The sequence below is a fragment of the Pseudopipra pipra genome, chromosome 8 (genome assembly GCF_036250125.1).
Source record: "Pseudopipra pipra isolate bDixPip1 chromosome 8, bDixPip1.hap1, whole genome shotgun sequence".
NCBI classification, from domain to species: domain Eukaryota; kingdom Metazoa; phylum Chordata; class Aves; order Passeriformes; family Pipridae; genus Pseudopipra; species Pseudopipra pipra.
In genome coordinates this window covers 14,813,117-14,840,889 of record NC_087556.1, presented here as the reverse complement: position 1 = coordinate 14,840,889, position 27,773 = coordinate 14,813,117, and the positions used below count along the sequence as shown (strand labels likewise).

Sequence of the window (27,773 nt, the reverse complement as noted above, 5' to 3'; positions counted from 1 at the left end):
TTTGCTTCACCTTCAAGTCTCCCTTTACTGGATGGAAGCACCTGTAGAGGCAAAAATCATTTGAAAGTGATAGTCTGGATAACCAGCACTCCTGAGCTTGGGGCTTTGAAAGGTAGGTGAGGGGGAAAGTTTGGGTGCATAAATAAGCTGAAAAAATCCTCACTGTCAAATGAAATGTTCCTCTGCTTTATCACCATTATTTTTAGTGAGATTTTGCATTATGGTACCTTGAGTTTTAAATTAAATGTCAAATATAATTTGGCACTACAAAGAATGAATTATGTGACTGCCCTTAGAGAAAATCAGAAGGCTTAGCTCTGTGAGTTAAATTGGTATCTGCCTTATACTGAGCTGATGTGGGCTAATTGATTACGATCTGACAGGATACCATATTGCAAATTCAGCACAATCTCTTCCATTTAAAAAAAAAATAGACCTAAGGTACCTTTAGGGAAAAGCAAAATATCTTCTGTAAAACAGAATTGGGAGAGGAAAAAGTATCTTCAAGGGCTCTGTTTTGCACTTATGGTTTAGATTCCCCAGAAGCCCACACTTCTTAAGGGTACAATATGGGTGTTAATATGCCCCAGGTCACTTTGGAAGCAGGTTTGCAATCAAATTTCAGGTTCTTCTGGCATAATTTTAAAGAGCAGCAAAACATTTTCTCAGTTAGCTGACTAAATCTATCTCCATAAGAACTGAGATGACAAAGTGCCACTTTAGGTCATTAAAGGAGGGTAATACATTTTAATCAACAATTACATGAGGAAGGACAAACCAAATGCTATAGCAGTGGGTCATTTTATAAATTCAGTACTTGTGGCCCTCTACCCTTTCAAAATGGATGATGTTATTTCCTGGAAACATCAGTCTTAAAAAACTATTGTCAAGTAAACAAGCCTTGTGTTTCTCACAGCCTTCATGTCTGTGTAGTCTGGGTTTAATTTTCTGTTAAGTACGGGTAGTGTTGGGGGGGAGGACTAAGTCTGAAGTTCTAATGTAGTCAGGCTGGAATCTGTCACTTAGCTTATTGCATGTTGATGACTCAGTGCAGTTTCAGCTGTAAGCAGACCATGATTTATGGACACCAAGTGAACTCCTGCGGCAAAAACCAGCCATGAGATCAGAGCAGCAATAGGGCCCTTTTTTGGCAGGAGACAGCGCCTGCATTTTTCTCATTCATGCCAAACTGCTTTGCACGGCAATTAGCTCTGTCCTCATTTAGTCTCAAGTCCCAAAGGGTAATGAAAGTCATATATCATCTTCAAGGCTGCTAATTATCCAGCTCAGTTACAGGTAGGCTTTGTAACTGTGAGAAGGGTCTGTCTGCTTGATATTTATTGCTCTTCCAATAAGCAAGCAAAGGAGAAGGGGGGAAAAACTTTCTTGAAAGCTTGCCCATACCCCTTGCCTCAGATCCTTGACATACCTTCTGCAAATGTGCTAGTCAAAGGGGAAATGTCTTCATTCCACATATCCATTTTTCATGCTGTAACTAAACATTCAGCAAGAACAGAGCAAGTGCTTGAAACATGAGAGAACATACATTTGGAGTGAGCTTGTCTCTAGTTGTTTGCTTGTGGAAAGACAATCCTCTGAATAAACAGACATGAAAACAGGAAGAAGGGCAATAGGGAAGAATGAAGAACTTCTTTCTCCTTCTCTGCTCCTTTCTCCTTCCAGCCCTACAGCACACACCACAACACCATCTTGGGAAAATGATGGGGTTATAGAACTGTGTTTGTTTTACTGAAGATATACCAGAGAAGCCTAGAACACCATATTTGAACCCTCTCATCATCAACCCTGAAATACAGTAAAATTCAAATCTCTATCCAGAGTTTGGGCCCTGCTGGCCTTTCTGTAACAGGCTGGACCAGATGCTTGACAATTTCAGTTATTTTGGAAGATGGTATTAATAGAGCCGGGTCTTGCAGTTAGGAGCCATCATTTGCTCTTGTCAAAATATTGGCTAAATCAACAGTAGCTGAGTCCTTACTCTGCTAAGGAGTGAACTTCAACTTGGATGAAACACTTTAAAGTTTTGAAAAGGTTTGATTTGCTTTCGACTTATTTGTTTGATTTGTATTTTACCTCTTTATTTCACACTTATTTTGATCAGTAGGCCTGCAGACTGCGAGGTCCAAAACTGAGCAATCTGTTGCAGTGTGAACATGGAGACATCTCCAAATCCCATCAGCTAATGAAGGAGTTGCCAAATGTCCTAACTGCCCACTAAAGTCTTATGCTCCACACAAAAAGCTTACAGAAAAGCTTTCTCCACTATTTCACATCAGCTGGGTGCTTTTTTGTCACAGGTGGTAGTGGCTGCTAGGAAAAAAGCTCTGTGCCTATACAGGAAAGCAGTTTTGCTATCTTCAGCACAGGGCACAGCAGTGCATACATTGTGCAGCTGACCTGTGTGTGTACAGCATGCATGGACTGACATCGCATCTCAAGGCACGATGTCTGATCTCTCTCATATTGCAAAGGCTCCCATTTACTGCAGGCTCCATTGTCTAAAAAATCCTTATGACAACCTTTTTGTGTAGAAAGGCAGCTGTCAAAGCAAGCAAATGGAAAGGGAGCTGGGGCAGAAGTAGTCTGTAAAGCTCAGCAAATAAAGAGCTTTGGCTGGCACTGACCTATGGCTGGAGGTTCAATAAGCAGGAGGAGCAGAGGTGCTGCTCATTGTTTGTGCACCATGAGGGCAGTAGGTGACTATACTGGTAGATGGCAGAGAAGAAAAGGACCTACTGCCCTAGTGGAGACAACACTGAGAAGAGAGTACACTGCTAGGTATATGGCTCTTTGGGTGGGGAGCTGAACTGCAGCACCGTGGGAGTTCCACAGCCTTTCAAGGCTTTGAACTGCGGTGTGGCATTGGGAGGGGCCCAGCACTGCCCTGGTGCCTCTGGGTATCTCTGCTGGATTCATCCAGGCCTGACTTTCATTTCTGTCAGCAGCAGGAAAGCACTTAGAGGGTGGGGATTTGAAAGAAGGAGAGGAAGTTCCTTATTTTTTTTTTTACATCTCCTCTTCCTATCTTTGCTAATGTGCAAAAATGGAGGATCAGCTTCCATGATCAAACGTGATTTTATTTTTCACTCTGTTAAGAATGGCAGAATGTTTTGCATGGTTTTCTTCTTGGTCTAGAGGAAACACTAGAAAGCTGGATGAGATCCAAGCAGTTCAGATACCAGGATTCAGAGGCGCATTGCAAAGGAGTGGGTGCTCATCTGTCGTCATTGGCAGGTTCTCTTGAACTCAGCAGGACTCATCTGATTTATACTAGTCATGGAGGTGCCCTGCAAACCTTGAGTTATTTGTCTGCGTTGTCTTTGCCAAGTTTCCAAACCTGTTGACTTGAACTTTCAGTAGTTGCATTCCAAGTGCTCTCACCCCACCCTTCCTGGCAATAGGTATCCACGCAGCTCCTCGTGATGGCCGTGGGAACTGCTGTTGTATATCCTGCTGCAGAACAGAGCTCTGGTGTCTGTAACCTGATGTCTTGCAGAATCAAAGCCTGTGGCTCTGTGCCACTGGTGATGAGGTGAAGGGCAGTGAGCTGGATAGAAGTCGTCACTCAGGATCAGAGTGGTGATCTATCTAATCTGGTATCATGGAACTGATAATGGCCAGTGCTAACTGCAGTAGAGGAAACTGTCACTTTTTCTCATAGTATTTAATTCTTCTGGTATGGGTTTAGATTACTCTCTTTCCTCAATAGTGAGAATGTCTCTTTCTGAAAAAAAAAAGTTGACTTTGCACTACTCATTCTGTAGTCTCCTAGACTTGTCTTTTTACACCTCTTAACATTTTTCTGCTCTCTTCCTTGTGTATTTAGCAGACATTGGGGGATGGATAACAGAAGAATAAAACGTTAAAGGCTTCATCCAAATTCTGCTGAAGCCACTAGCATATTGCATTTTCCATTCTACCATTTGGTTTAGATCTGCCTCCTAAGCCAGCTTTTCATGTAATGCTAATTAGCATGGCACCAATATTAAATATAGTTTTGGAAGTAGTAGTCTCTGAGATGAAGATGAAAGTAATTAAAAATGAATGTTCAAGCCTCACAGTTCCTTGTCCATAGAACTTCTATTACAATTTCATTCAATTTGGTTTAATTTTTCCATTTATTGTCTGACCTCTTGAAACAAACATTTCTCTGACATATCTCTTTCCCTTTGTATTATCAATGACAATGATATCATAAATGCAGGTATCCCAAATGATAATTATTTATCAGTAATTGGATTTGTTGTTGTGTGGCAAATAACATGGGAATCTGTTGTTTCCTTTCTTCACCAAAAAGTGGCAATGCTTGGGCGTAGTTTTGTATCAGCCATGGCTAATCTCTTTCTAAACTTCAAAAAGGTAGTGAAAGGGTGTGTGTCCCCTGTCCTTGTGTTGTGTCAGCAGCAGCACACATCCAGCTGTGCAGCTGCACTGGGGACCGGATCTGGCTGACTGCCTGCAACTACATGTGGTGACACAAAGTGTGGAGGACAGACAGGTGAGGTTGTGGAAAGGAAGGTTTGTCCCTTTCAGTAGTACTTCAGAGTTCAGCTAGATGAAGCTGACCATGAAATCACATCCTTACTGTAGCTGCATCTATACTCTTTCCATTTTGGCCCCAGTTTGTTAGATGGTTTCTTCAGCAAGTGAGAAGAAAAAAGAAATATTTCGACATCCTTAATGTGTATAGAAACATGCAAAATGAAAAAGCCCAATCCACTGAAACGATTAAAGTCTTCCCTGTAAATATGTCTGTTGTTTTACATTCCCAGTATGCCAGAATGGTGCTGCTGCAAGTGAAAACTAAAAGACTATTCTTGGCAGTTGTGTGCTTTGGATTTGTCACATAGAAGGATTTTCTGAAAAGATAAGCTGAAGGAGTGTTTCTAAGCAGGATTTTAGTTTGAAAATAGGCTATGGAAGGGGAGCCTGAGAAACATGTAACAGTTAAAGTCTTTGATCAAGTTCTACCTCAGACCTCTTGTTGCTGCATGGAGACCCTTCACAAGATTTGACTGCTCTCCAAGTATCTAACCACAGTCTAAAAAGAAATCTGCTGTAAAATAATTTTAATGTTCCCTTTCAGATGAAGCACAAAAAAAAAAGATTGGGGGAAACTCTGTTTATGGGAATTGAACTGTGGCTTTTAAAAGTTGTTCTCGAGTGTGAGTTAACTGCTATGGGAATCTTGCTCTGCTTATTCCTTGTGGCTAACTGTTGTAATAAGCCTACATGTTGAACAGTGTGGACTGCAAGAGAACTCCAGACATCTCTTTTTTGTAGTGGGGGGACCCTGACTGACTCCCCTCTCAGTTGTTGTTGTGCAGGGTTGTTTTCCCCCTTCTTAACTACGCTGTCCCAGAAGCATTACCATGTTTGCTAGTGGGCAGCAGTGGGTCCATCCTGGAGCCAGCTGGTATTGGCTCTGTCAGACACAGAGGAAGCTTCTAGCAGCTTCTCACAGAAGCCACACCTGTAGCCTCCCCCACTGCCAAAACCTTGCCATGCAAAACTAATACATCCTTAACCATAATTGTGTAAAAATTCAAACAGAGAATTCAGGTATTCAAATTTTTTTTGACTAGAATTTCTCTGCGTATAAAATTGTCAGGAAGGAATAGGCATGTTGTGTATTTTATCATCATTTAAATCTTATCTTTATGGAGAAATGACTAAAGAATGGGCTATACAAAGTACCAATCAATACATGTGATAAGGGAAACATGCAAAAGAGAGGTCTGAAGTGTGAGATATAGACATGAGATTATTACTTCTTATGATGAAGAGATTTAGCTTTTTAACTGTGCTCAACAGTTAATGTATTGCTTCTCATCCTTTTGTAACAGGCAATCATTAAAAATTTGACCAGTTCCAACAGGGAACACATCAATCGGGTCTCATCTGATAGATATTAAGCTCATTGTCAGGACTACCAAACCTTCAGCATGTGTATGTGAGGAGGGAATGTTTTATGCAATCTCTTCTTATGTGTTCTGCTCTGTATATGTTCTTGTATTATGGTCATCTCTCTAATATCATATACATGTCATTCCACTTTACAGTAGAGCAAAGAAAGATGCACTATGAGCATAGAACAAAAGATTCTAAGGTTTTCAGTGTAACTTAGTGTTACTGTTTTCAGTGTTACTTCTTACTTCATAAAGAAGTCTTGAAAAGCCCACAAGAAATCCCATCTCTTGTGCAGATGAACTCTGGCCTTTCTATGGAGTGTCCTTCTGGGGCAGAGGGCTGTAATTAATGATTATGGTCTTCATCTTGGATATATACATAAGTATGCTGGAAAAATAAAAAACCCCTGTTTTTATATTGCGTTGAAATTTTATGAAAAATCATTGTAGATAACACAAAACAAAGGTAGCTTGGTCACAGTACTACTGATGAAACATACAGATGCACCCTTTTATGGGAAGTTACCTCTTGTGAACTCCCTAGAGAATCTAATAAGCAATACGCAGTAGCTGACTAGAATCAGTAAAACAATGCGTTTATTCTATGCTAATTTTTTAATACTGAGTTTTTAAGGGAATAATGGAAGGCTCTTTTTCAAATTAAATATTGTGTATCTTGGTAAGATAGGCTACCTGTTGCTCATGGTTCTCTTTCTTATTCCAAGAGAATCACCATCCCTGGGCTCCTCCCCTGCAACTCAGAGAGAGTCCTGGCACCCCTGAGCCTTTTTTGCTTTGAGAACACTGGCAGGATAAAGGTGGTGAGTAAAGACCAAATGTGTTCTTGCTGTTTGAGAAAACTTCCCAAATATGCAAGACTTTTTTCTAGTAAGTAAGGAGTTATTTCGTAATTGCTGTTTTGTTTTGCTCAGACTGTTTGAGGTTATTCCTATCAAGACTCATAGTGATTCTCTACCTGGCAATACCACAAAAGTAAGTGTGGCCATGCATAATTCTTACCTAATTGTGTTTCTAGGATATATCTCTTTATGATTAATTAACATGCTTATTAGGCAAGAAAGTAAGTTTTTTATTTACTAACACAGTAAACAAACTCCCAACATACCAATGTTTAGTGAACTGTCAGTGATAGTGGTTGTTTTCAGATTCAAAAATCATTACATTGAGTAATTATATTCAGAAGCGATCCTTTTTTTCCTATCTTGCTTCATATAACTGGACTCATGTTATATGGATTTCAGTCTTCAAGCCAAGGCAACCATTCAGTTGTCCTCATTCAAACTGAAACAGATTTTCTTTTAAGTCCATTGCAGTATTTGCTCATTCTAGGCTATTTCAATATCACTGTTAAACAAGCAAGGGAACAACTCTTCCTCTACTTGATTTTGGAAACCGTACCATAATATCATAGGTTTGGCCTGGCTGCTAGGAGCAGAGATTGGAGTATCCATGAGTTCTGGTATCTCTGCAGTATAGTAACTAGCACCTGATTTGGGGCAGGGCTCAGTTATGGCTTGTGGTAGATACCTGTCCAAAGAGAGAGCAAGAATTGTAGGAGCTCTTCCAGCTTTCATGGTTTCCTGAGTGCACTCCTACCACCCTGACTTCTGCTTCCCCACTTCTCAACACCTCATATATCTGTGTCCCAGCTGAGATTCACTGGCAGAGGAAAGCAATCAGAGCTTGCCTTTCAGCTTTCCACGTAGTTCCCAGGGGCCTATGTGCCTTACAGGCAAAAACATTTTGTGCTTATTGCCAATACAGATATTTTCCCTCCTATTTATGGGTACGTCAACACTGAAAGTGCTGAGACACACAAGCTGGTGCAGCATGAGGAAGTCTGGAACCAAGAATGGTGGGAAGGACAGTGGATGTATCCATGCCTGCTTTCTAGTACACTGCTTGGTCTAAGAAACATCGTGGTTGTGCAAACACAGTCAAACCACCTCTAAATCTGAGCTCTTATCTCTGCACATCATCACAGGGACTAACCATTCAATCTGCATCCTGGAGTCTGATCCTGAAGTCCTCAGTGAGGGAAAATTCTCATTGGAATCTGGCAGAAGGAACATATCATTCTGTTCAAAAACACTGAATATGCAATAGCAGCTGTGAGTTGTCAAATCCAGCATAGGATTATACCCCACATCATATGCTTCAGCACTTTATACAGACTATGTTTAAATTAATTTTTAATTAGCTCATTATACAGATAGAAGATCTGCTCATCTCAAGTTTTATAACCACAACTTTGCCTGCAGGTCTCTCTATCAGACAGTTGGATGATGCCAGCACCCAACTTCAGCTGGAAGTGCTCAAACCCTGCAGCAATGAGACTAATATTAAAAGCCCTGATAGTATCAGGCACCACACTTCATTATATCACGACTCAATTCCATCTTCATGCCCAGCCTTCTTATGTGCTATAAAGAGCTTGTGGAGGGTGGAGGTTTGTGACAGCTGGAAAACCTACATCATAGAAAGCCAAAGATATCTGACTGTGCATAATGGTGCTACCCAGAACCTCAGTACAGGTTTGGATGATTAAGTGCAAATTAAGCCCACCCAAAGTGATTCATATGAATTGTTGGTCCAGAGATCTCAAACCATAGATCTCCCTCTTCTGGTTGGAGAAGATTTTGTAGACATACGTGCCTGATGAAATGTGATGGTGCCACTTGCCTGTAATAGTATTACCTGCTTTGGAGACACCAACTTTCCTCTATTTCAAATCTGTCCCCTATTGTGAAATACACTGTAGATGTACATAGCTTGAAGCATGAATAGAAGTGGCTGAGAAAATACTAACTTTATGGACCTGGAATGAAGGTACTTCTAAAGTAAAATAAACAGGGTTTGCATAGGAAATACATTGCACAGTGAGGAACAGGCCACAGATCACTTAAGGTCCAAGTATCATCCTTACCTCTCTGGTACCTGCACGTTAACACTTTCTTCATTAAATGTTTTTAGTTGCATTAACGTATTCTCCTTGGACTTTTTAAACTACTCCAGTGTAAAAAGCTGACCACAGTTATAATGAAATTATTCATAAAATTTGTTTTGTCTTTTCTTTTTTTTTTTTCTTCCATTTGCTATCAGAGATGCCCTCAAAAACTAATTTCCATGAGATCAGGAGCTGGACATTTTATATGTTTCAGTATGACTTTTTAAGGATAGCTGCACTGCAGGAGGATAGTTTCACACTGATCAAACAGAAGCAAAGGCTGTCAACTTAGCTTGACACAAACTGTAAACTTGAGTCAAAAATTCCTGTGAAAAGGTGTATGATTTGTTCTTTATGCTACAGCAAATCTTTCTAGAAGGATATTCAATCTCAATTTAGTTTCTGTGAAATCCTGTTCTTGGCCCATGTGGAACCATAATACCCTTCAGTAACGAGAGGTTATCCTGCTGCAAAGACTCCTTAAACTATTGTCCAACCATTCACACCTCTGGAATTTCATAATAAATTGAATCAACTGAACACATGGGGGGCTTAGACAATGAACAGATCTGAATGAGTGGTGAAACCAATGACTCATCTCAGTCTCTAATTTCATTCCTGTTCAGATTGTTTATCTACAAAGAACAGGGCAGGGAATGTGTGAGGATATATGTGCTGTTTATTTAGAGCTGTAGTAGAAAGTTAATTCCTAAGGAGAAGCTCTGTTCCAAAGCAGAGACAGAGAGAAACTGATTTGCTATAAGGCTGTAATGAATTTATTTATTTTAATGACATTCCTTGTCTTTTATGTGTAACAAAAGAAGATACTGACTTTCTTCAAAGTCCATCTGTTTGAGATCCTTCATTGTTATTGATTTCCATTCAACTCCTTCCAGCTTCTCTATGAGTTAATGGCATTCAAGGGCCAAAGCTTTGTGATATATTTGCTGTGGTTTTATCAATGCTGTACAAAGCCTCATCTCTTTTCTAGTTCCTGATTGTGGTGAGCCTGAGGATGGAAAACGAAGCAGCACTGAAGAATTTCAATATCCTATTTCACTCCAAACGCACATTAAATTTGCTATTCACTTTGAAGTCAGCAGAAAAGCCCTGACTGACATCAGCTGAGTATCTGAATCTGTGTTTCTGACAATATTACTGCTTGTCTGGTGTAGCAGTCCCTGTGGCCTCTGAGAGTGAAAAGTAGCTGAGGCACTTTCTCAGAGGTTGGAAATACTAAGAGCCCAGCCCAGATAATTCACCCTGTAACTAGGCTGGCATCCCTTTGCCCTGTTCTTTTCAACTTGTTCTGTTAGTACCACTTGCCACTGTGTCATAGGTCTGTGCTGAATTGTCAGTAAGCATATAAATGGGGGGATGGAGGTAACTGTTGGGCATGAAAGGGGAAGTAAGTAGATATTTTGTTTGCCCAAGAGTGGGAATGTATTCTCAATGAACCTGGCTATTTCTCTGAATATAGATGTTGCAGAGAATTTTCTGTAAGAGTCAAGCATCCTACCTCCAAAAATAACTTTTGCCTGATCTTTCAAAACCCTTTGCAAGGTACCTTGCCAGTTATATGTTGCTGAGCAGGAAGGTTGAGAGGATTATTTCAGCTGTGGCAATCAGTTTACACCTTCAACCACAAGATCGGATTACTTTTGGTATTTAATTTTGAAATATTTCCCCCAGATGTACTGTACCTTTGCATGTTTCCCGGATGAATTTCATTCTGTTAGTTCCTGCTCTTATTTCTAAGCTTCCTCAGGTCCTCTCTGTTATTTCTTTGTCTTTGCTTATGTTTGCAACACTTCCTAAGTTAGCATCTTCTGCAAATTTTTGCTATATCAACTTTTTATATGACCTGATAAATGGTTTTAAAATATTACTGAAATATTAAAAACTTGGGTTTAACACAGTCTTTGCAAATTTCCCGAGGGGCAGTTCCCTCAAGTCATTTGTTCTTGGTGGGGTTTGTGCATGGTTAGTGTATGTGACACTGTGGATGTACATAAGGCTACTCAATAGAAATTGCTTATGTCAATTAATGCTTTCTTTGCTCTGAAAGAATTAGTCTACACATATATCAGAAGTATGAAACAGCAGAAATAGGGCATGGAGATATGGTTGTGCAATGGAACACATAAGTTTTCTATGTGAAACCTCTAGGAAAAATGAATTTAAAGCTGTCATAAATATGCTTTGTGTCATAGGTGAAAAAATAAAGACTACAGTAGGGAAAGAAGACTGAGATAGTCCAGACAAACCTGATAGTTCTTTTAAGGAGCGGGAATAGTGAAAGAAGTAGTAAAAAGAAAGAGGTTCAAGGGCAGTGTTTTGTAGTGCTCTAAAATAGTGTTTTGAATTTGATTTATAAGTGGAAACCAAGTAGCTGAGAAAGAAAAGCATGAAAAGAGAAAAAATACTTGAAATGGCCATTTCAAAAAAATGGAGTAAGAAAGCCATGAAACCAAGAAAGAAAGAGATGTGTTGATGTAGCTGAGGCAGCAGATGACTAATGTATGAACTCTGAGCAGTAGAACAAAGAAAAGCCTGAATTTTTAAAGTTTTTTAGACCCAGTTTTATGCTAGCATCTAAACAAACATAGTTGAGTATTTCAGGTGACTTTCCATTAAATGATTTACTAATGTCTAATGTATCATACGTAGATGATTTTTTTTTAAATTTAACTCTTTGGCACTTTAGTAAGAGTATAGCAAGTTCCTTATTCAATCTCTTTTTTACTGCTTCATACAGCCTTGTGATTCTTGCAGATTATTTTTTCCTGTGCTTGTTTGACTTCAGTGGAGATTCCTTACTGGCTTGCACATCTCTGTGTTGCTTGTTCTTCTTTACCTTTTGTGATTGCCTGCATTCTTACTACAGAAGAAAGAACATAATGAGATATACTTTGTTTACTGTTTTTCTTTTTATACAAGTTGTCTCTTACATTTAAAGAGGAATTTTTTATTTAGTGATTTTTACAGTATTATTTAATAGCTGTATCTCCACTACAGTGGATTGTATTTTTCAATTACTGCCACTTCAGTTTTAGATACTTTATTAGGCCTAATTGTGAACCAGGTGCTAGGTGCTGAGCAAAAGCAAAGAGAAAAAGTATGAGTTTTGCCCCATTGACTTTGCAGCTTATCGACTGTTGTGCTGTTCTGGTGTTTGGAACTGATAACATTATATTTTAAGCAGTGTTAGTGTTTTAAAACGCAGTCTTCACCAAACTGGAGATTTTAATGAATATGCTTTGGCAGAATGAACCTGGAGAGGTTAGCTGGGTTTCCTGATTGTGTTTTTTAGCCAAAATCTAGTTTCCAAGACCAGAGGAAAGTGATAGTTAGATAGTATTTAAACAAAAAATGGTGCTGTTTGTACAAGAGCTTGTCATAAGGCCTGAGACTTTTTGTATGGGATATTCAGCATTCACATAATCAAACTTCAGGAATCTAGCCTGTGTGTGTGAGCTAGGTGTTCAGGCTCTTCATATACTAAACTTTCATCATGCTCTGAAAGTTCCTCTTTCACATAAATCCTCATAGCCTAGGGACCTTTAGGAAGACAGTATCACTCTCCCATTGTAGCCACACTGCAGAGGTCTGCACAGGCAGAGTCTCTTTTGGGTTATGGGTTTTTTTTAAGAGTTATGTCACTCAATCTAGGACAATTGTCTACATCTGAAGTCACAGCTATGCTTAGGAATCAGTGAGGGGGCAGTGGGCAAAGGAGATCACCTTGTCTTTTACACAGAATAGAGTCTGCATTGAAGAGGATCAGATCAGGAGCTCGTCTGTAAATGAAAGACCTGCCTTCACTAGGCTACAGTACAGTGGAAAAAAAAAAAAGGCTCAGTGCAATTTTCTGGTAACCTCACTCATTAGGCAATTTTAATATAGCTGTAATAAGCTCCCTTCAAGCCAGACCTTGGGTAAGGCCTTAGAAATGCTCAGCTGCCATGTGGCTTGTAACAAATATCACGAAGTATTGATTTATTCCATAACTACTCCCTGCCATGTGTTATGTAAATAACGACGTTTGATAGAGTGTGTGGTTCTCTGTGCTGTTATGCATAGGTCCTGGGGAGGTCTCGAGTCAAAAGATGAAAGGCCAACTGTCTCCAGTTGTCCTCGGGATGTGTGCATGACACTGCAGCTGCACACACACACACACACCAAACCCTTCCCTTCTGAGTGCATTTAATAATTATAATTTTAATATTTTATCTGGTTCTGATCTGGGCAGGTATAATCTTCTAATTACATAACTTTGAATTTTCTCATGCTGTCTCCATCTTTAACAGTTAGTAATTCTGCACTGGAAAACCTAAATTCACGGTGCTTTCACTGCATATGCTTACAGATTTAAGCTAGGAAAAAACATACAGTCTGAAAACACCACTAATTGTACTTCAGCTTGTAGGTTGCAGAGCAGCCTCATTCTGTTTTCCCACAGCCAAGTGAAGGCCTCAAGGCCAAAATGTCACCTCAGATTTCTTTTGATCTCAACTTATATTTTATTAACCCTTTTAACTTCACTGAGGGTGTGCAAGGAAACATGTATATTCCCTTTCATATAAACCCAGCATTGTCCTTACATCTTGCGTGCAAATGTATGGACAGTTTTTCATACAAAGGATTATTTAGATGTAATCTATATGCCTTGTGAGTTACAGATAAGAAGGGGTGGGCAGCATTTATGCTGCAATGTTTATGATTTATTTCCCTTTTATTTTCTCTCTTTAACTCCATCCAAAATATTTCTGAGAGTCTAAGTGAAATATAATACTAGAAGCCTTTAATGGCACCTTTTCATCTCACAATTGCAGAGTGCTTTTCATGGCTTAATTAAATTTTACAGCATGCCTTTCAGGTGAGTGTAATTTGAATGCATTCATTTCTGTTTGTGAGGAAACTGAGGCAGGGAATGGTGATTAACTCATGGCTGTGAGCCAAATACAATGTCAGAGTAAGAATGATGGCCCAAGAGATTTGATTAGGAGATCTGATAATTCCAGCACAGTTTGGCTCTTAAAAATTTCATCAAATAGACAATACAAATGATGGCTGCCTGAACTGGCAGAGGAGCCAAATAGCTTCTCCAGACTCCTCCTTTTCTTAGCCTTTATGATGACTAGTGGTTTATGCCTCAGTCCAGTTTTGGAGCCTCTCAAATCTTTGGGCACACCAGGTGCTTGCTCAGCCCTCCACCGTAATTAGGAGAAAATGTGTGGATAGTCACATTCTGCCTCTGCCATCTTCTCAGCAAATGGTGCAGGCCTTTCACCCCTTTCCACTGACAGACCTGTTGGGGTAAAATCTGAATGCATCCATTAACTCCTATAGCCATGATCTTCTACAAGATAAACTCTGTAATGTTAGTTGTGAAAGACACGAAGCTCTTTGCCTGGTCCTTGCCAGTGGTCAAGGATGCAGCCTGTCCTCTTCTGCAGGTAGGCAGGTGGAAAGGAAGAAAGTTGTTGGGAGAAAAGTGTTCACTTACTCTGCACATTCATCTTACAAAGATCCTTTATAGATTCAGTCATCAGCGGTTACCACCCAGAGTTACTGATGATACTGTAGGATAGGCCATAAAGCATCATGCAGGAATGGGTTAGGACAGAGGGAAGATATACTTTCTGAACCCTCGGTGATCATGTGTTGAAAATCATACCTGCTTTGGCCAGCGACTGACTGTGAGGAGAATGGAACTCTGTGTCTCAGGAATATCTGGCTCCCACACACTGTGTTCCTAATCTGCAGAGCGGAGGCGTTATCTAGCCTGTCTGGCAGGCCGAGAACTGATGTACGCTGCAATTTAAAAAATGGCGTGTGGCCATTTCTGTGAAGGTGTGTGAAACAAGACTGAAATCAGGCACATGAGAGATCCCACAGATACAGTTTGCAGGCTGTGTGTGCCCTTTCCTTTGTACCAGCTATCATGATGAGAAAAGGTCTTCTGGCAGTAAGGCTCAAAAGAAGCAGGTCAGTATTTTTAAAGAGCTAAGGAATCAATCTTTGGAAAATCAGTTGTATGAATTAACTTTTCCTTCTCTCATTAGAGAAGCCAAAGATTGAATGATGTCCCTCTGTCAACCAGAAACCAGTCTCAGACCTAGAGGGAAGAGAGGACACTCGTAGTGCTTCTCTGCCTGGCTCTGCTGGAGCCTCAGCCCACAATGGGCAAGCACCACCACATCTGGGCTTTCCAAAGTCTGAGCAGGACATAGCAACCACAAGTCTGACTCCAGACCCTCCAGGTAGGGTGTGCAATATATGTTTTCAGTGTGCTGTAAGACAGTTGATCAATAGCCACTAGGCAGATATAATGGAGGCAATGAGAAGTTTTCTATTTCCATTGTTGTCAGCCTGGTCTGTTAAAAGTACTCACCTGAGAGTGAAATGGCTCCTCACAGTTCTGCAGAGGACAATCTTCCATTGCTGTATTATGAAACAGGCACTGCATGGTTTGTCTTTTTATCAGAATAACATGATCAGAGTACAAATGAGGTCAGGCAATTGCTGAACAGGTTTTGCCACTTACTGTTGATCATCTTTCTAAAACCTTCCTTTTTTCCTTCATGATGACCTCTTCTAATAGTAAAGTCAACAGCTGTTGCCACGTGCACAGGACATACTTTGACAGCAGCAAGACTCAGCTGACAGACTCTGGAATATATTATTTCAGTAGCGTCATCTGGGTCTATAGCTGCCTCTTCTATAACTGTATTGAAGGTTGAAGGCCTTGGGTGTTGTACTTCTTTTCATCTTCTTTTCACTACACCAGCATTGCACAGCAACCTTAAAGTATACATAGGAAAATGGGCCTTGTGGACAGGCTTTACTTCAGGGTTAGAAATACAGCTTTTTTAAATTTATAAGTGCTTGGTTTTTTCACTACCCAAACTTCACATCAAAGTATTTGAGCTGCGCTGTGCTCAATGAGAGCAGGAGTGCATGTTTGTCATTGCTTAAGCAAAACAGAAATTCCTTTGGGAGCAGAGAGCCAGAGACCTGAGCACTGTACACCTTAGAGGATTTGCTGCTAACTTCAATGACAGAAGGTTTTGGGGTTTTTGCATTATTGATATTCCTCCAGATTAAAACCTCTGCAACAAACGCCATTTTGAACCTCAGTTATGATTGAGGCTATTTCACAAGGGTTCTTAGGCTCCTTTGAAACCTCTGTGTGGGGTTGAATTAGTGACTTAGGACTCCAGGTCACCAGGATGGAGTGCAGAAAGTGGCCAGAAGCCTAATTCACTTCTCACAGAGTGCAGGCCACTCCCGTTGACCCCACTGCTTGAGTGCCTCTGCCATCAGAAGAGTCATGGCAAGATGTCAATCATGTGTATCAGGAGGAATTTCTGCTGATCCCACACTGGGAAAAGCAAGAGAAATTCACTGTGAGCAGAGAGAGTGTCCTCACAATCAGGATGCATCTGTGTTCTTCAGTGAGAATGATTCCAGGGGGGTACTAAAAGTGTTTAGTTTTCAGGAAGATTAGCTGCACCTTTCATTTGTCCTCTGAAGATTATTTTTGCTCTATAAAAGGATTTAAAAAATGGCAAACCAGTGCACAGGCACATAAAAAAAAAAGAAAACACAAGGTTATGGGAAGAAGCTGAGATACTATCTGTTTTATTGAATGATCCTGAAATACAGTAACAAGGGGACAGTCGTATACTTAATCATCTCATTCTTACAAGTGGAAATGATGCTTGACAACAGAGTCTACTGATATGAATGTAAGAGTTGGGGAAAGGGAAAAAACCTAAGGAATAAAATAAACATAAAATGTAAACAAAATTCTGCTAGGAGTATTTGTAGTGACAGATGCTTTGGTAGATAGGGCAAAAATATATTCCTTTCTCCTAAAGGGAAATAGGTGGAAGTCCATCAAATAAACTTTGTCCTGGCATATTTTATTTTTGCATGAAGGAAAAGGAAAAGATCTTTTTTGATGTCGGCTTTTTTTTTCTGCTGCTTTTTCCCTCTTTGCCATACCAGAAAAAAAAGATCATGGAAGATAAGCGAGGCAAAAGGAAAAAAAAAAAAAGGAGGTGGGGAAGGGGAAAAAAAAAAAAAGGTTACTCTGAGTATCAGAGAGGGGGCTAATTGTCAAGGTTATATCTCCACAGATGATTGATGTGAGGCTGGGTTTTTCTGTCAGCCTGTCACAAAGCAGGAATGTTTAATGTTCTCATTATTGGTTACGCTGTTGTGTATATTTCTCTGTCAGCACTGCGGACCCATCTGAACTGCCAAGGCACTTCAAAGCCCTGCAGGTCATTTATCATCCTCCTGACGCTGCGAATGTTCAGCCTCAGCTGAGTGCCAGGGATTTGTTATGACTTGAGAGCCAGCTGACAGACAGGTCTGCTGCAAAAAGGATTCCTTTTTGTCACACTGCGAAAACATCAATGTTCCTATAATGGCCTACAACTGTCAAAGGGGACTGCCACCTGACAGTTGTGTGGTCTCACTAATTTGCAGCCCGGTGACTTGTTTCCTTGAGTTTAGATTCAGTTACGGTGTCACATGCAAACAGGTCACCATCTGTCGTCCTGTGCCAGGGGGCACATGGTAGGGGGTGGAGAGGGAGAGAGAGAGGGAGAGGAGGAGGAAAAGATGAAGTGGCAAACTGGGAGTGGGAGAGAGGCGAGGGGAAAATAAAAACAGCCATGCAAATCTAAACCACGTCTTTATTTCAGATTCCTGTTTCCTGAATGTTTCTAGCCCACCACAGTGTGAACCTCTGAAAGTTGTGTGGAAAACTGAGGCAGGGAAAGAAAGGACCTTGCAAAGACCCAGAGCTGGGAGGGGCTGGGGGGGGCGGGGGGTGAAGAGAGGGAGGGAGGGAGAGAGAGAGAGAGAGAGAAAGAGAGAGAGAAATATCAGGGCTTTGTTTCCTTTCCCAGGCCATGACATGATTAATCGTTTTCTTCTGATCTAATTTTGGAACATGAAAAACAGCACATTTGTCTTGAAGAAAAATGATGTGCCGTACTGCGCAGATGGAAATTTCGAGCAATGAAAAAGATTAAAGTGAAATTCCACTCCTTAGACCTAATCATGAGTTGTAGATTATTCTGTCGTTCTAACCAGATGGTAGGCTTGATTCCACAACCCCCTTCTTATATTAATGAATACTAGACTGTTATATTTGACTTAGGTAAGTGAAATGTCTATCAAGCCTAATGGACTGCCAGCCAGCATAACACATGTTGTACCACTGAGGGTCCTTGCTGCATTTTTCATGTTTTATACTAATGTAGAACATTTTGTTTCCTACTGTTTTCCATCATTGTCACTGTTTGCTAAATATTTTCACATGTAGGGGGAAAAAAAGTAAAAAACTTGTGTCCAGAGCTAATTTCCTCACGTTGGTCACAGCTATAATTCTACAAGTAAAACAGTCACCCGAAGCAATGCATACAAGAACTCAATAGTAACTTGATTAAGTTCCCAGTCAACAAGACTCACTAGGCTGTATGTTAACAAACCTAATTATAGGCAGCATGGTGATAAATTGTGCAGGGTGCATGTAGCACATCTCTGAGGTCATGTCTAGAAAAGAAGTTTTGCCCCAGGGGACAGGGATGGGGTGTCATTTCTAAATAAAGTAAACGCAGGTTCACTGATGTTTCCCATTGGGTTGCCTTCCGCTTTCTGACAAACGTTTTTCTAGCAGGAGTGTCCCGAGAGATCCATGTGAGAACGGAAGAGTGAAAGAGGAGAGGAATGAGAGACTGGGGGATTCTCTTTAACCTTTCCAACTGTGCAGTCCTGTGACCGCCACATAATTTTTACCATGCCCGGACTTGTCAGAGCCATGGGTACTGCTAGTCATACGTTAGGATGGATGCCACCGCTTGTGCTCAGCAACCATGTTATCATTTTTAGCATTTAGCTGAACAAAATGGTACTTGTCACATATACTGTATGTGAGAGCAGGGTGGGATCTCTTCCTTGTATGTGAAGTTAAAAATCTCTGGTTTCTCCTGTGAAAAAAGCAACAGTCGGGCCTTTGTGTCCGAGTGCCTGCCCCCAGTTCTGTTGGGGAGCATGCCACCAGGTAGAGGAAGCGTGTGTTCACAGTGCTAATTTTAGACATTGAAAGAATCAACAGGATGCATAGATCGAGTTACTCTCTGCCTAGGAGAGAACAAATCCAGAAACTTCAGTAAACAGGCAAGAGTTGTCCAAATCTGGACTTACTAAAGTGTGATAGATACAGTACAGTTATAAACTTTCATTTAGACTGAACAAATACTGGTGAAGAAAAGCAAAGCACCAAAGTATGCCTCCTAATTGAGAAACTAGGAAATCTACACTTGAAGAGGAAAATCTTTTTGATAATGGAATGAATTCAAAGCTTACATCATTGCTTTAGTGATTTTATTCTCAGTATTTTAAAACAGTTTCTTCAGCTTAGAATCCTGAACTCTGACAGACATACCTTTCTCGATGAAGCTACCATTGATGATAACTGCTGAATAAGGACTCTTAGACTGTGCCGTAGAATACACTCCAGATGGTCCTTCAGTGTGAGCACCCTGCACTTGGGACCCCGTTTGTTGATGATTTTCCCTATTTCTCACACACATTTTTGAAAAGGATGAGGTGAGGAAAGCCTGAGTAGAATGCCTGTGTTTTGCTCATTGTATCTTGCCCACACTAAAAGCAAACAAATTGGAAGTCTGAAAGTAGTATGTCTCAAAACATTTTTCTTTGTAACTAATTTTAATTTAAAAATACTCTTTTTTTGTACAGATCAACTCCATCCAAGAATATAAGCTAAAATACCAATATGCTTTCACCACATTTCTTTTATTGTTTAGATTTTGTCTTAGCCCTCCCTAAAGCTTGCTCTTAGGGGATTAAAAATCTTAATTGATGAGAATTCTTATGCAAAATGTTGCATGGCAAATTTTTTTCAATTCATTTAGAACAAAGCTCCCACTTACTCCTTTATACTGCTCTCAGTAAATCCAGGGTAAGTTACCCCTTTAAAATGATCTGTACAGATTACCAGCCTGTGTAGTTCATAACCTCTGGGGAAAACTGCCTTTTTGCAGTGCTGCTTCTCTTCTGTGCAGGGCACGTGGAGCTGAGTTGGCAGTGAAGGGAAAGTAATTTGTTCCTGACAAGGGCCAGTAGCAGACTATTTCTTCACTGGAGGAAAGTGACAATCAAGCAGGAAATTGTGACTGCAGTTCCTTATTTGAACTGATCCTTCTTAGGAGCTGGTAGACATATCTTAACTTAGCCTTTAGCTTGTTTTCCTCAGTCTCACGGCTTTGCTTTCAGTGAAATGTCAAGGACCTCAAATTTCTGCAGTGTTTACAGTTTGGCCTGTGGAATTCGTGGCCTGCTCAGAGTGTTGCAGATTTACAATTATATTGGGAAAGTATCACAGGAGAGGCAGGCATTGGTCTTCCCTGGTAGCATTTCCTAAGAATGACTGCAGCTTAGGGAGAGGACTTTGACCTACTGAGGAAAAGAGTAGCACATCTGAAAGGGAGAGCAAACTGCCTTTTGCTGTTGGATCCTTAGTAAGCCAACCTGTTTCTAAGTGCAGGGACGGATGGATGGATGGCTATGTTACAGCTATGGCTATATGTAAGCCTCAGAAAGCATTTATCTTTCTGGAAGAATGTATTACAGCCTTTCTGTTCTGCAGTGGGTCATCACCCTGCTATAGCTTTGATCGATGGCAAGTGATGGCAGCAGGAAATAAAGGTTCACTCTTTGTGCTCAGTAACACTGTCCAGAAGAGATGGACCTTGACTGGATGGAACATCTATATAGGTTTGGAAGTAGGTTACCCACAGTAGGGCCAGCAAGATGTTTACCAGTGTCTGTATGTCCAAACTCTGCATGAGTACTCAGAGCTGGCGTACTTGTACCCACGGATCAGTTTGCCCGCACAGGTCTCACAGCTCTGAAACAACCTGATATCAGCTTTCTGTAAACAGGGATCCATGGCTCCTAGCATTTCTTATGAGGCATCACTGCTTCAAGTGGTGGATACTCCTCTAATATCCTAGGCTTATCAAAGATGGCTTTCGCATGCTACCTCCACACACCCTACCCTTCAACACTGCATGTTTTACTTCTGAGAAAATATTCATCTTTCTGACATGAGGCTCGGATTATCAGATGCCAAAGCCATTCCTCCCTGGGCACATGTCTCCCTCTGGTGGGACTGGGGATGAGGGAGGAAGGAATAAGCTCTTTCTCATCTTAACTGCAAAGCCATCACTTAAAATAGTTCTCATGAGAGGGGTGACAGGTCTTTCCCCCCCCCCCCCAACTGTTTATTTCCATTTTACACATATTCCCAACTTCCCATTCTCCAGGCACTCTTCTTGCTTTTGTACCCTGTAACTTTCATCAGTTTGTTTTTTTTCTTTCTGATGTGCTCAAGGCACAACAGAAGTTGATACAATCTAATACAAACTTCCCTGTTTGTTCTATCATAAAATGTAGTGCCTGGTGTGTTCATTCCTCTCCTGTCATCAAGTGCCAGCTTCAGCAGGACTTAGTACCTCAGGTTCTTCCTGCTGTCATTTTCACTTCCCCCTGAGGACTAAACACTTTAAACCCAAGAAATGCTAACTGAGATCCTAAGTAACACTTGAACCACGCTGATCTTGGGTAAACAGTTCCCAGAGAGTTACCATTCCTGATGTTGAAAGAACAGATCAGTGAAAGAAAAGAATGTGCATACAAATTCTCGGTAATCAGGCAGCCAGCTAATTTCTAAATATTGAAAGATTCCCTTAGAAGGCATTAATTTTGTTTATGTTTAAACTGACACACAGACTAAGAAGCCTACCATTTACTCATTTAAGACTTTTACCCAATTTTGAATAGGAGTTAATGACTTAAGCTCAATTTAGAGAGAGGAATAAAAAAAATTTAAACCTGGGCACTTTTTTGGGGGGTCTATTTCTTATGTAAGTATTTATATATTTAAACTTGTCTTCATTAAACTACTTTTTGCAGACAAGTAAGAGGTAAGGCTGCCCATCACTCTCTGGGCAGAACTTTTTTTGCCCCAACACATGCAAACATAACCTCCCCAACATATAGGAGGTTATATCAGGTGCTGAAGAAACACCTGATCTTTTGTTGGGCAAAGCCAGCTTTTCAGTGTAAGTGCAGGTGTATATTTTTATTGAAAGGTAAAGCAGTTGCATTTCTTGCTTAAACAGGGCTTTAGACTCTCATCTCCTTCCAAAGTATAGTTTGGGCTGTATGAGTGCCCTGATTGGCCTAAATAACTCTGGTAAGTCTCACCTGAGACCTCCACTCACAACCCTTGCCTGTGGGTCCAGGCCAGCTCAGCCTTGGGCACCTAGCTGTCCCCTAAGCCAAGTTATAAGTGTTCCAGTGCCATTCATCCACTGCTCTGGCTTGTGACTGGCTTTCTTGGGTGGACTCCAGACCTGCCCTGCAAGGTAACTTTGTCTCCTGTTCTGCATCCTGGTTGTACCTTAGACCTGCGTCACTAACCCATTTTCAGTCTTTTCTCTTGACTGGGCTCCCTGGAAGTATCCTGCCCTTGACTATCTCACTTTGTCTGGAACTGTCAATGGACCTCATCACAACCACCAGCCCAGTCCTGTTCAGGCAACGTGGGGCTTCACTCAGGTTACCCTCATTTCCCAGCTTGTTCTCTCCTTGGAGAAGCCCTGCTCTTTCTGCTAAAAGTGTCCCCTTTTAGGATTCATGTGTGCAGTGCAGCAGGAGAGCTCCCAGCCAGCCTGCCTTTAGTCAAGGTCTGACCTCTCCATGGCACTGTACATGTTCCCTGCTCAAGAAAAACAGGGTCTGCTTGAACATCTCACTGCTACACATGGTACCATGAGCAGTGGGTTTTCGAGGGATTGGGGAAGAAGTGCATTACTGCTTCTACTTGGTTTTGCAACTGTATGAGCAGTTCCTGCTTCAACATGTAATCTTTTTGTTTTCTGAAGGCACAGAAGTCTCTAACTTGCTGCCTGACTTTGTGCAGACTCAAAATGATCTCCTGTCCCCATTTCTTAGTGGAAGGAATAGAGTTTCCTTGATGCGGGGCCAAATTTATATAGAATTTCAAATGTTCTTCTAGATGACATGTTGTGTTCTGTAATGCTCAAGGAGACCATAATTTCTTTGGGGATATATATAAATACACTGGTATATGAAAAAAAATCCCACAGTATTTCTAAATGAAACAGTTGAACATCTAGCCTGTATCCCAGTTTCTGTTGTTTTTTTTTTTTTTAGAAGAATTCACTCACAATAAATTCATACCAAATTTCTCAGAAAATCTGGTGGGAGACTACTTGAAGAAATGCTTCAGCATTATTGCTGACTAGCTAACATGAGCTGACAATAGTAGATGACTGTGGTGAAATACTAATATTTCCTTAGACCTGCCTCTTCCTCTTTCTGGGATGTTGGTTCTGTGAGGTCACTTATTAGCCAATGGTTTTAGCACATTGCTAAAATTAATCTCCAGATTGATGTAAAATTAATTGCAGAATTCTACTTTTGTGGAGGATAGGAGGCACTAGAAATAAGGAAATCATCCTTACCTCTATCCTGTGACATGAACTTTTATAAACTCTAACCTAGGTTCATGTCATGGCAAGGAAATACAGGTCAAAACTGTGATTTATATGATCAACTATTAAATTTAAACACTTAAGTTCTTGTTAATCTCAATGACAGTTATTTAGCTAAATCCCATATCCTTTCAAAAATATGCCTGTGTTCTACTACTTATTTTTTCACATTTGTATATAGTGACAGATTTTTTAAAACTACTGTCATAAATGAACAGAACCCCAAAGTGCCATACTGATGTATACCAGTAAAAACTTAGAAGACAACCTGATTAGATTTCCTGTGGTAGAATTACATTATCAAACAAAATACAGGGTTTGAAATGCAACACCCCAAAAGAAATACAGTAGGCTGAAAATTTCCTTAATGAGAAATCCATGAACCTAAATATTTGGTGTTTCTGATTTGCTCACTTCCTCAGGTTAATGTTTCTTCAACATGTTTCCAATTCTTTTTTTTTTCCAGCTGAATTGGTTGTTGTACTTTCAAAGGTGATGATTTGCAAATGATGATTTCCAGCCTACTGTATTCTATGTAAGGCAGAATGTCCATCAAGTTTCCTGTAGGTGACATTAGTAGTGCAATCATTCAAAATGCAGCCTGACAGCATTTCAATCAACTCACTTTTCAACACTAGACATCAAATATACATTGCAAACCCAGTACCTGCTCTGCTTGTAGAGTGACATCAAATAGGTTAGCCTTGGGTCCTAAGACAGAACCTGTCTCTCAAACTACTACATTAAGAAGTGACTTTGGCAATGATTCTCTTGGAGATTAAAACTCCACCAAAACTGGCTCTCAACCCACAATACAATCTAATCCCTTTATTCCTTGTGTTTCTGTCTCAGCAAAGCCCAGAGGAGCTGTGTGTCTGCTAGACGAGTCAGCCACATAGCCCAGATCTTAACCACATCCTGTAGAGCTTCACATTTACAGCAAAGGTGCGAGCAGAATAGCATCCATACATTTATAAAAAAGTGCCCCGGGTCTGAGCTCCTTGGGGTTTGCTTCCTCCCTTTTGCAATAACTGCATTGCAGCACCTCCAGAGACACCTTGAGGTGGCAAATTTTGCAACTCTTCATGATGTCTGAATGATTATATCAAGACCTGCCTTTTTAAAACAGCAGCAGAAGCACTGGGATAATATCCAACTCTTGTGACACTTCATGAAATGAAGAGGCCTAGCTACTGCCATCTTGGGGCTTTTTTGTCTTTTATTGGGAATTAAGAACAGGTCAGTTAAAAGTTCTCATTTTACTTTTGTGCCTTGGGCTGAAGTAAGGTCTACTCCTTGACCCACAATAACCTATACTCTGTCTGCTGAATCTTCTGAGTCAGATCCATAATTCCCTTTAAATTAGAGGACAACTAGCTACTACTAAACACCATGGAGGAGCCTGACAAAGAGGAAGGCAGTGGATGTGCTCAGGATTTCAAGTTCAGAGGAATAAAAAAGGCATGCCAGCACTCATAAACCTTAGAAGGACAGCGTGAATCCCTCTCCTTCTGTTCTGTTTGCTAATCAGGCTTTGGTGCTGATGGCATAAATCAGGAGGATGAACAGCTGGGAGATGAATCAGATAAAACAGTACTGTAAAGGCATTGTCAGCCCATCATAAGAGTGGCATAGGCAAGGACATGCAGACCACTGTGCAGCACAGGTGCAGTCTGGGCCTTCTGAGGTGACTCTGGAGACAGCAGTGGTGATCCAGGTGTGACAGCTTTATAAAGAGAGAGTTTTGATGTGGCCAATTCACCATATGCCTCACCACCACTCCTACTAGTGCTGCAAAAGATGTGATCTTTTATCCCTAGAGGGACAACACTGGTCTAGTCCTGATTCAGTTCTAGGCACTAGGCAGGATGGTGCTGATCACATTGTCACATTGATCCTACAGCCAGGAATTGCAGGTTCAGATTTCCTATACGGGACAACATCTTTCCTGCAGCATGTGCAGTGGAATGGATAACAGCTGCCCTCACCATTAGCTTTGAGCCTGCAGCAGGCAGGAGATTTGTGTCGCTCGGTCCTGCAGGAACTGCCTGCAATCACATTCCTGGAGCTCCACAGAGGGCACTGCCCTGGTTATTGCTGCCACTCTTGCTGAGAGACGCTCCACATCAGGAATGCAAGTGCAGCCGGAGATATACATCCGTGTGGCCCAAAAGAGGTTAATGTAGGGCCCAATAACCTTCACAGATGAATCAAACAGCTGAGTAGAAAAAGCTGTCATGAATATTTGCAGTCCTAGCAAAAGTAATGGATGAAGAGGAATTCTGTCCTAGAAGATGAAGCAGTAGAAGCAGTATATGGACAGACTTCAAGGTAGGAAATTGTATAGAGGTGGGAGAGATTATTCAGAGCTACTAACTCAGTGTCTGGTCTGGAGGGATGATTTTCTCTCTGAGGAGTGACTGAATCTCTTCCCAGTGGAAGTGTTTGGCCCTGGAGATACACAGACTGGATGCTGGTAAATCCCAGGCTAGGGCAAGGTCCTCCCTGCAGGCCTGCTCATTCTGCTCTCTGGGACATTCAGCTGGCTGATGCAGTTTCATCATGCAGGTTCACAGATGGTAAAAGGACTCACAAGCCAGCCTGAGTGCTTGCTGGGGACACAGATGTGCTCTGAAGATTGCTTTGGTATTTATGTGAAACAACTGCTGTTTATTAAGAGGTGTTGAAAGTAATAATAAATAATTATAAATTATTTTAATGTATTAAATTGTTGACATAACACCAACACAAATATCTCTTAGGAAAGAGAATAAACATATAAAGCTACATTACTTTATAAATTAATTCATTAGCATTTATTACAGAAAATTACAATCAATTATTAAGCATTATGATGTCTTGCTTGGAGAATGGATTTTTTTTTTGCTATTATTAATAATCTTAATTACCAACTTTAAGTACTGTTTCTTTCCCACACACATCCCAGGACACTAATTTTTATACAGCATCTAAAATACACAGTGGTTTTGGTTTGGGTTTCTTTGTAGTACACAATAATTTGTTGAAAATAAAGTTAATTTCCTAGTTGCTAAGTGGAAATAGAAGCTCTAAGTGTCCCTCAGTCAGTTATGACCTAGCCTGGGAGAGCTAGTTGATATTGTGCAATAAGAAATTTATTTCTCCAAAGTTTTATGCATCATAATCAAAATACCAAGAGGCCAAGTTTGCCCGTGTTACTGATTTTTATATCCCTTATGCCATCAAACAAGAATTGTATGCTCAAAAAACTTGCTGCCCTTACACCTCATTGGTCTAACAAAACATAGTATCTGAAACAGGTTGCCCAGAGAAGTTATGAATGCCTCTTCCTTGGAAGTGTTCAGGGTTGGATGGGGCCCTGAGATACCTGGTCTAGTGGAAGATGTCCCTGTCCACAGCAGGGGATTTAGAATTAGAAGACCTTTAAAGTCACTTCCAACCCAAACCATTCTATCATTATTGCCTCAAAAGTATCTGTAAATTATGATGATCTCACTGTTGGACCTATAATTATTCTAATACTAATCTGGTTGACCCCACTACAATCTTATAGATTGCCAGTAATTAGGCTTATTTCACAGTATTCAGACAATCTATTTTCAGATATCTTCATTTGTTAAACAGATGCATAACCTGAATGTATTTTTTTGGCTTGTCATCACAGGTCTTCACATCCTCAAGTCTGTTCTCTAGTTCTCTTCTTTCATGCCTCCTCTAGCACCTCTACGCTCTGATCTCTTAGGTTGCTACATTTGACTTCTGGAGTGATGTGCTGTGCTTGAGACACACAAACTCTCATGTAGATATAAACATTTTCACTTCTTAATTACCACAATTAACTTTGCACCCAGTATCTTGGTAGAAATGGGAGTGCTTGGCCAGCTGTACCCCTGACCACCCTACCCTCTCCTATGGTACTGCAGCATTCCCTGGACTCCAGTTGTCCTTACAGCCTTCCACAAGTCCTCTGCTGATGGGAGCAATGGCAGCTAGGTGTTATTGCCATCCCTTCAGTGCCCAGGCAATCAGCAAACACACCATAGCCACAGTGAACAAAGGTGTTAATGAGGACACCTGAATTGATTTGGTGGTGATACTCAGCTGTTAAACCAATCATGAGACTGTAAAAGTAGTGAGGTGGATTAACAAAGTGTTTTGCTTAATACTGAGGAGCAAAGGCATTGTCTGTGCATGGTAAAGTTGCTTTATGGTACCTTGTAAAATGCTTTATGCCAGAGCAAAGCATAG

At 40.7% G+C, this 27,773-nt stretch overlaps 1 long non-coding RNA gene across 2 annotated transcripts in view; it reads left to right on the top strand.

The window, feature by feature from the left end:
- The window catches only part of LOC135417927 (uncharacterized), a 101,597-nt gene that overhangs the window by 12,835 nt on the left and 60,989 nt on the right, over window positions 1-27,773 (top strand). The gene's annotated exons all lie outside the window — the stretch shown is intronic.